Raw genomic sequence first — 8,921 nt, 5'->3', positions numbered from 1 at the left:
TGTATCTTGGAAGTAACTAACTGGCTTTTGATTTTACAGGCTCATAGGTGAGAGGGATTTGCCTTGACTCAGATGAAACTTTGGACTTTTACTTTTGAGTTAGTGTTATAATGAGTTGAGACTTTGGGGAACTGTTGGGAAGGCATGATTGGTATTGCAATGTGAAAAGCACAAGATTTGGGAGGGACCAGGGGTGCAATTATATGGTTGGGCTCTGTGTCCCCACTCAAATATCATCCTGAATTGTAATCCCCACATGTCGAGGGAGGGACCTGGTGAGAGGTGATGGAATCATGGGGGCAGTTTTCCCTATGCTGTTCTCATCATAGTGAAGGAGTTACCATGAGATCTGATGGTTTTAAAAGTGTTTGGCAGTTCCCCCCTTCTCTCTCTTCTCTCATCATGTAACAGGTGCCTTCCACCATGATTGTAGGTTTCTTGAGGCCTCCTCAGCCATGTGGAACTGTGAGTCAATTAAACCTCTTTTCTTTATAAATTACTCAATCTTGGGTATTTCTTTATAGCAGTGTGAAAATGGACTAATACAAGTTGAGACCACTATTTGAACTCAAGCAGCCTACCTGCAAGAATCCATGCTTTTTCTTTCTGAACTGCATTGCCACAGTGCATGGTAATAAGGATGAAGGGTATTTATGCTGAGAGTGGGAGCTCCTGTGAACAAAGCTCTGGAGGCCATTTTTGCCTCCCAGTGGAAGCTGGAGGCAGAAAGATCAACTAGGAGCTAGTCCAGCTGAGATGAGGCCATGAAGGCTCAGGCTGTGGAGGGGAAGAAATGGAAGACGGAAAACAGTGGAGATGAAAAGAAAAAGACAGATGCAAAAGATGCTGTCCAAAAGAATCAACAGGATTTGGTGACTATTTGAAAGAGAGAGGGAAATAGAAGGACTCAGGATTTGGAGTCTGAGGGATTCTGTGTAAAGGACAAAATTTGGTTCAAGGGAAAAGAGTCAGGTTTGGGGAGAATTCTGTAAGTTCTCATTTAGACAATTTGAATGTAAGGCAATACCAAGAGCCTTGGCGAGGGTCTTGGCAAGATACAGAGAGGTGGCAGTTGAAGCCGTGGAAGTAGGAATGAGATGTGCTCTGCCTAGTGCTGTGTGTTGGGCTGCCATAGGGAGCCAACTACTGCTTTCTCTAGACCAGTGATTCTCAAACTTGAGCATGCATCAGAATTACCTGAAGAGCATATCTAAACACACACCTCTCAGCCCTTCCACAAAAGTTTATGATTCAGTTGGCCTGGGTGCAGTCGGTCTGGGTGAAGCTCAAGGATTTGCATTTCTAACAAGTTCCCAGATAGTGCTGATGTTCCTGGCTTGGGGACTGCACTTTGAGAATCACTTCTCAAGAACAACTCTGGGACCCATATGGTTGCCTCACATGTGTCACAAGCTCTGATACCTTTGTGTTTGAAACTGCAAAAACCTTAAAAGTCATTTAGTATCCCATTACTGGGTATATACCCAAAAGAATATAAATTTTTCTACCATAAAGACAAATGTATGTGTATGTTCATTGTAGCACTATTCATAATAGCAAAGACATGGAATCAACCTAAAGGCCCATCTATGGTAGGCTGGATTAAAAAAAAAAAGTGATACATATACACCATGGTATACTATGCAACCATAGAAAAGAACAAGTAATTTCCTTTGCAAGAACACGGATGGAGCTAGAGGCCATTATCCTTAGTAAACTAATGCAGGAACAGAAAACCAAACACCACGTGTTCTCACTTATAAGTGGGAGCTAAATGATGAGAACATATGGACACATAGAGGGGAACAACAGACACTGGGGCCTACTTGAGGGATGATGGTGTGAGGAGGGAGAGGATTAGGAAAAATAACTAATGGATACTATGCTTAGTACCTGGGTGATGAAATAATCTGTACACCAAATCCCCATGACACAATTTTACCTATATAACAAACCTGCACACATAGCCCTAAACCTAAAATAAAAGTTAAAGAAAGTCATCTAGTAGGTCCAATCAAGCATGCAGCCAGAGAGAATGGGACTGCTTTCCACAATCTCGTGAGACTTTGGTTTCCATGGCATAAGGTCGGGGTCCCATCTCTATTGCTCTTCTTCTCAGCTCCTGGAATCCCAAGGTGGCTTCATCACAACCTCTGTAATCCTTGTGGCCTGTAGGTACTGGGAGATCTGCAGAAAGGGTGCTGGCACACCCAGTAAGTCAGGAAATGGACTCAGTGGCCTTTGAAGATGTGATTGTGACATTTACCTGGGAAGAGTGGCCTTTGCAAGGTCCTTCCTGGAAGAATCTACATAAAGGTGTGATCCAACAAATCTTAAGGAACTTGGGTTATGTAGAAAACCAATGGAGAGACAAACATATTGAAAATCAGTACAAAAAATTCTTTCAGAGATTTGAGGTAATTTCCACTCACAAGAGAAAACATTATTGCTTAAGGGAATCTCAGCATATCACAGTCATTTAACTTCAAGCAAACCAAAAAAATAAGCAAACTTTGAATATATTTATTCATAAAAAATGTTGACTAAAAATATATGCTTCCATGTAACATAAATGCTCAGTGTTTGCAAAGTAGCACTGGAAACAGTGCTAAGAAACTGCATATATAAATATTTGATAATAGCTGTGGTGGAGGTAGCTCTGTTGGAGAGTAATCAATCCATTTACTTTCAAACACTTTAGTCAGTGCAGAAAATCTGGAATTTTCTGATATTGGTAGCAATCTAAGTTCAAGACCTTTTAATAAATAGAAAATCATTAGTGAGACAACCATTGATAATGTGGTAGTCATTTTTCCAGAAATCATATGATAAAGAGACTGGATGAAATTAAATAATGTAGTCAGTGGAGAGAAACCTTCACCCAGATTCCAAATCTTAGCCTGAACAAAAAACCTTAGCACTGGAGTAAAACTACATGAATGCATTGTGTTGAAAAGTGTTCATATATCATTTGTCCCTTCATAGGCACATTATATCTCACTCTGGATACAAACAATATGAGTGTGCAGAATGTGGAGAGAAGCCATCTAAATCTAAACAGTGTCAGAAAGCCCTTATTTATCTCACAACTACTCAAAGACACATGGTAACTCCCATTGTAAATGAACCTTATAAATGTACAGTATGCGAGAATGCCTTTGATTTTTCCAATTTATTTCAAATACAGCAGAGAATTCCCATTGCAGTTAAGCCCTGTGGATGTAAACAAAATTGTAATCTCTTCAGTTTTTCTATTTCCTGTCCAATACATAAAAAACTTACACTGGAGCAAAGCCCAGTGAATGTAAGGAATGTGGAAAATCATTTGATTTTCCCTTGTTTTTTAATAAAAGACATGAAAGTATTCACTCTGGAGGAAAGCCCTATGAGTATAAGAAATGTGGTAAATCCTTTGCATATTTTATTTCTCCTTATAACCATAAAAAATATCATTCTGGAGAGAAACCCTATTAATGAAAGCAATATGGTAAATCCTTCAGCCATTCTGTTCTGTTCATTATTTATTGAGCATTTTATTCAAAGACATGAAAGAACTCAGTGGAGACAAATCCTATGAATGCAAGAAATGTGGCAAAGCCTTCAGTCGTTCCAGGAACCTTTATAGACATGAAATAATTCATCATGAAGAGAAACCTTATAAATGTAAGGAATGTGGGAAAGCCTTCAGTCATTCCAGTTACCTTTATAGACATAAAAGAACCATAGTGGAGAGAAACCCTGTGAATATAAGGAATGTGGGAAAGCCTTCAGTTGTTCCAGCCATCTTCATAACTGTGGAATAACTCATACCAGAGATAAACCCTATGAAAATTCTATAAACCTAAAAAAATGTGGTTAAAGCCTTCAGATATACTGGTGATTCTCGAATACATGAAAGAACTCACTGGAGTGAAATCTTGTGAATGGAAGAAATGTAGGCAAGCATTTAATTTTCTTGGTTTCTTTCAAAGATATGAAACAAAACAAACTGAAGAAAAAACCTATGACTAGAAGAAATGTGGTTTGAAAATGGGAAAGGACTCTGAAGAAAAACCTTATGAGTGTTAGAAACATTATGAGGCCTTTAGCTCTTCCAGTTCTATTTGATGACATAAAATAACTCATTGTGGAGGAAAACTCTATAAATGTCTAAAATGTGGGAATGCCTTCATTTCTTTCATATTTATTCAAAGACACATGATAATGCACACTGCAAATGGACCGTATAAATATAAGAATGCACCCCTTACTATGCAACTATGCATAATAATATGGAAAATACAAAAACATTCCATTTTAATTATATTAAAAATCACATGACATCTATTGGAATGAAATCCTATAAATGTAAGTAATATGGAAAGCCTGATGCAAACTAATTATTGTAGAGTGGTTGAGAAAATTCAGAACATGAATGAAATGGTATATGAGTTATTTATTGTGTTTATCAGTAACTCATTATTAAAGAGGATATCTAGACGAGATTTTCACTGCTTTTGCAAGTAAACTTTGCAGTGAGAATTCAGTAGGTACTTTCAAAGAAATAGTACATGAGTTTATTGGTAATTATTTAAAAGGCAGTTACATTTTTTTTTTATTATACTTTAAGTTCTAGGGTACATGTGCACAACGTGCAGGTTTGTTACATATGTATACATGTGTCATGTTGGTGTGCTGCACCCATTAACTCGTCATTTACATTAGGTATATCTTCTAATGCTATCCCTCACCCCTCCCCCTACCCCATGACAGGCCCCGGTGTGTGATGTTCCCCTTCCTGTGTCCAAGAACATGCAGTGTTTCGTTTTCTGTCCTTGTGATAGTTTGCTGAGAATCATGGTTTCCAGCTTCATCCAGTCCCTACAAAGGACATGAACTCATCCTTTTTTATGGCTGCATAGTATTCCATGGTGTATATGTACCACATTTTCTTAATCCAGTCTATCATTGTTGGACATTTGGGTTGGTTCCAAGTCTTTGCTATTGTGAATAGTGCCGCAATAAACATACGTGTGCATGTGTCTTTATAGCAGCATGATTTATAATCCTTTGGATATATACCCAGTAATGGGATTGCTGGGTGAAATGGTATTTCTAGTTCTAGATCCTAATGGCATTTCTAGTTCTAGATCCTTGAGGAATCACCACACTGTCTTCCACAATGGTTGAAACAGTTTACAGTCCCACCAACAGTGTAAAAGTGTTCGTATCCCTCCACAACCTCTCCAGTACCTGTTGTTTCCTGACTTTTTAATAATCACCATTTTAACTGGTGTGAGATGATATCTCATTGTGGTTTTGATTTGCATTTCCCTGACGGCCAGTGATGATGAGCATTTTTTCATGTGTCCATTGGCTGTATAAATGTCTTCTTTTGAGAAGTGTCTGTTCATATCCTTTGCCCACTTTTTGATGGGGTTGACTTTTTCTTGTAAATTTGTTTGAGTTCTTTGTAGATTCTGGATATTAGCCCTTTGTCAGATGAGTAAATTGCAAAAATTTTCTCCCATTCTGTAGGTTGCCTGTTCACTCTGATGGTAGTTTCTTTTGCTGTGCAGAAGCTCTTTAGTTTAATTAGATCTCATTTGTCAATTTTGGCTTCTGTTGCCATTGCTTTTGGTGTTTTAGACATGAAGTCCTTGCTCATGCCTATTTGCTGAATGGTATTGCCTAGGTTTTCTTCTAGGGTTTTTATGGTTTTAGGTCTAACGTTTAAGTCTTTAATCCATCTTGAATTAATTTTTGTATAAGGTGTAAGGAAGGGATCCAGTTTCAGCTTTCTACATATGGCTAGCCAGTTTTCCCAGCAGCATTTATTAAATAGGGAATGCTTTCTCCATTTCTTGTTTTTGTCAGGTTTGTCAAAGATCAGATGGTTTTAGATGTGTGGTATTATTTCTGAGGCATCTGTTCTGTTCCATTGGTCTATATCTCTGTTTTGGTACCAGTACCATGCTGTTTTGGTTACTGTAGCCTTGTAGTATAGTTTGAAATCAGGTAGCGTGATGTCTCCAGCTTTGTTCTTTTGGCTTAGGATTGACTTGGCAATGTGGGCTCTTTTTTGCTTCCATATGAACTTTAAAGTAGTTTTTCCAATTGTGTGAAGAAAGTCATTGGTAGCTTGATGGGGATGGCATTGAATCTATAAATTACCTTGGGCAGTATGGCCATTTTCACGATATTGATTCCTCCTATCCATGAGCATGGAATGTTCTTCCATTTGTTTGTGTCCTCTTTTATTTCGTTGAGCAGTGGTTTGTAGTTCTCCTTGAAGAGGTCCTACACGTCCCTTGTAAGTTGGATTCCTAGGTATTTTATTCTCTTTGAAGCAATTGTGAATAGGAGTTCACTCATGATTTGGCTCTCTGTCTGTTATTGGTGTATAAGAATGCTTGCGATTTTTGCACATTGATTTTGTATCCTGAGACTTTGCTGAAGTTGCTTATCAGTTTAAGGAGAGTTTGGGCTGAGACGATGGGCTTTTCTAAAATAGAATCATGTCGTCTGCAAAAGAGACAATTTGACTTCCTCTTTTCCTAATTGAATAACCCTTATTTCTTTCTCTTGCCTGATTGCCCTGGCCAGAACTTCCAACACTATGTTGAATAAGAGTGGTGAGAGAGGGCATCCCTGTCTTGTGCCAGTTTTCAAAGGGAATGCTTCCAGTTTTTGCCCATTCAGTATGATATTGGCTGTGGGTTTGTCAGAAATAGGTCTTATTATTTTGAGATAGTTCCCATCAATACAAAATTTATTGAGAGTTTTTAGCATGAAGGGCTGTTGAATTTTGTCAAAGGCCTTTTCTGCATCTATTAAGATAATCTTGTGTTTTTTGTCTTTGGTTCTGTTTATATGCTGGATTACATTCATTGATTTGCATATGTTGAACCAGCCTTGCATCCCAGGGATGAAGCCCACTTGATCATGGTAGATAAGCTTTTTGATGTGCTGCTGGATTCGGTTTGCCAGTATTTTATTGAGGATTTTTGCATTGATGTTCATCAGGAATATTGGTCTAAAATTCTCTTTTTTTGTAGTGTCTCTGCCAGACTTTAGTATCAGGATGATGCTGGCCTCATAAAATGAGTTAGGGAGGATTCCCTCTTTTTCAATTCATTGGAATAGTTTCAGAAGGAACAGTACCAGCTCCTCCTTGTTCCTCTGGTAGAATTCGGCTGTGAATCCTTCTGGTCCTGGACTTTTTTTGGTTGGTAGGCTGTTAATTATTGCCTCAGTTTCAGATCCTGTTATTGGTCTATTCAGGGATTCAACTTCTTCCTGGTTTAGTCTTGGGAGAGTGTATGTGTCGAGGAATTTATCCATTTCTTCTAGATTTTCTAGTTTATTTGCATAGACCTGTTTATAGTATTCTTTGATGGTAGTTTGTATTTCTGTGGGATCAATGGTGATATCCCATTTATCATTTTTTATTGCATCTGTTTGATTCTTCTCTCTTTTCTTCTTTATTCGTCTTGCTAGCAGTCTATCAATTTTTTTGATCTTTTCAAAAAACCAACTCCTGGATTCATTGATTTTTTTGAAGGGTTTTTTGTGTCTCTGTCTCCTTCAGTTCTGCTCTGATCTTAGCTATTTATTGCCTTCTGCTAACTTTTGAATGTGTTTGCTCTTGCTTCTCTAGTTCTTTTAATTGTGATGTTAGGGTGTCAATTTTAGATCTTTCCTGCTTTCTCTTGAGGGCATTTAGTTGTATAAATTTCTGCACACTGCTTTAAATGTGTCGCAGAGCATTTTTTTTTTTCTATTCATTCTAAAGTGTGTTAAATCTATGGGTGAATTGAAACGTTTTTCTAATTTTTAGGTAAGTGTAAATTTATATATTTGTTTAATTGTTATATAATTAATGGGTCATTGAAAAATTAGTCTTTGTTAATTGTTTGAATATTTACTTTCCTTATTTGTCAGGTACTGGATATCCTTATCCACTATATATATATTCTACTTTTTTTTTCTTATGGGAAATTTTTTTTTGTGATGTTAGCTGTGGGCTTTTCATCTGTCCTTTAAAGTAAGTTGAGAAAGTTCTCTTCTGTTTATTATTTATTGAGCCTTTTATTGTGAAGGAACATCGAACTTTTCAAATGATTTTTCAGCATCTTTTTGGATGATCCTGTGGTTGTTGACATTTATCCTATTAATATGGTGTGTTACATTAATTGACTTTCAGATGTAAAAATACATTTTTTTCCTGGGTTACGTCTCAGTAATGAAGTATATGTCTTTTTATATATTGATAGATTTACTTCTCTAGCATATTGTTGAGATTTTTTGCGTCTATATTTAGATGACATTGGGCACGTTCAGGGTGGTATAGCTGTAGACTGCATCTATATTTAAAGAGATTTGAGTAATATTATAACGTAAAGTGCATCGTTATCTAGTATAAAAAAAGTCATGTAGTAAATCTTGTAGAAGATTTACTATGTATGTAGTAGTATGTAGAAGTCTATATATGTATGAGTCTTTTCTGCAATATTCCTGACATATGTCATTTGGCCTTTTCATTTAGCCATTCAATAGGTATTTATTAAGCACTAGCAATGTGATACACAATGCTCTAGCCTCTGCAGATATAAAATTAAATAAGACAGACAAAAGAAGGTCCTCGCTCTCCTGAAGCCTATATTTTAGAGGGTATGGTGGCGGTGTGGGGGCAATGAAGAAACACAATACGTATTAGATAATGATTAGTGTTGAGCAGATAATTAAAATAGGACTGCCTGGGTTGCTACCCTATATTGGATGGTCAGGAAGGCCTCTCTGAGAAAGGGACATGTGGGCTGAGATCTGAAGGCCAAGAAGCAGCCAGCCATAAAAGTATCATAGGGAAGAACCTTTAGAGGTGAAAAATCTGCTAGGTCAATGGCTTTAAGTTGGTACTCATACAATTTTGCATGAGCAAT

Source organism: Pongo abelii, chromosome X, assembly GCF_028885655.2.
Source record: "Pongo abelii isolate AG06213 chromosome X, NHGRI_mPonAbe1-v2.0_pri, whole genome shotgun sequence".
Lineage (NCBI taxonomy): Eukaryota > Metazoa > Chordata > Mammalia > Primates > Hominidae > Pongo > Pongo abelii.
This window is presented reverse-complemented; position numbering follows the sequence as displayed.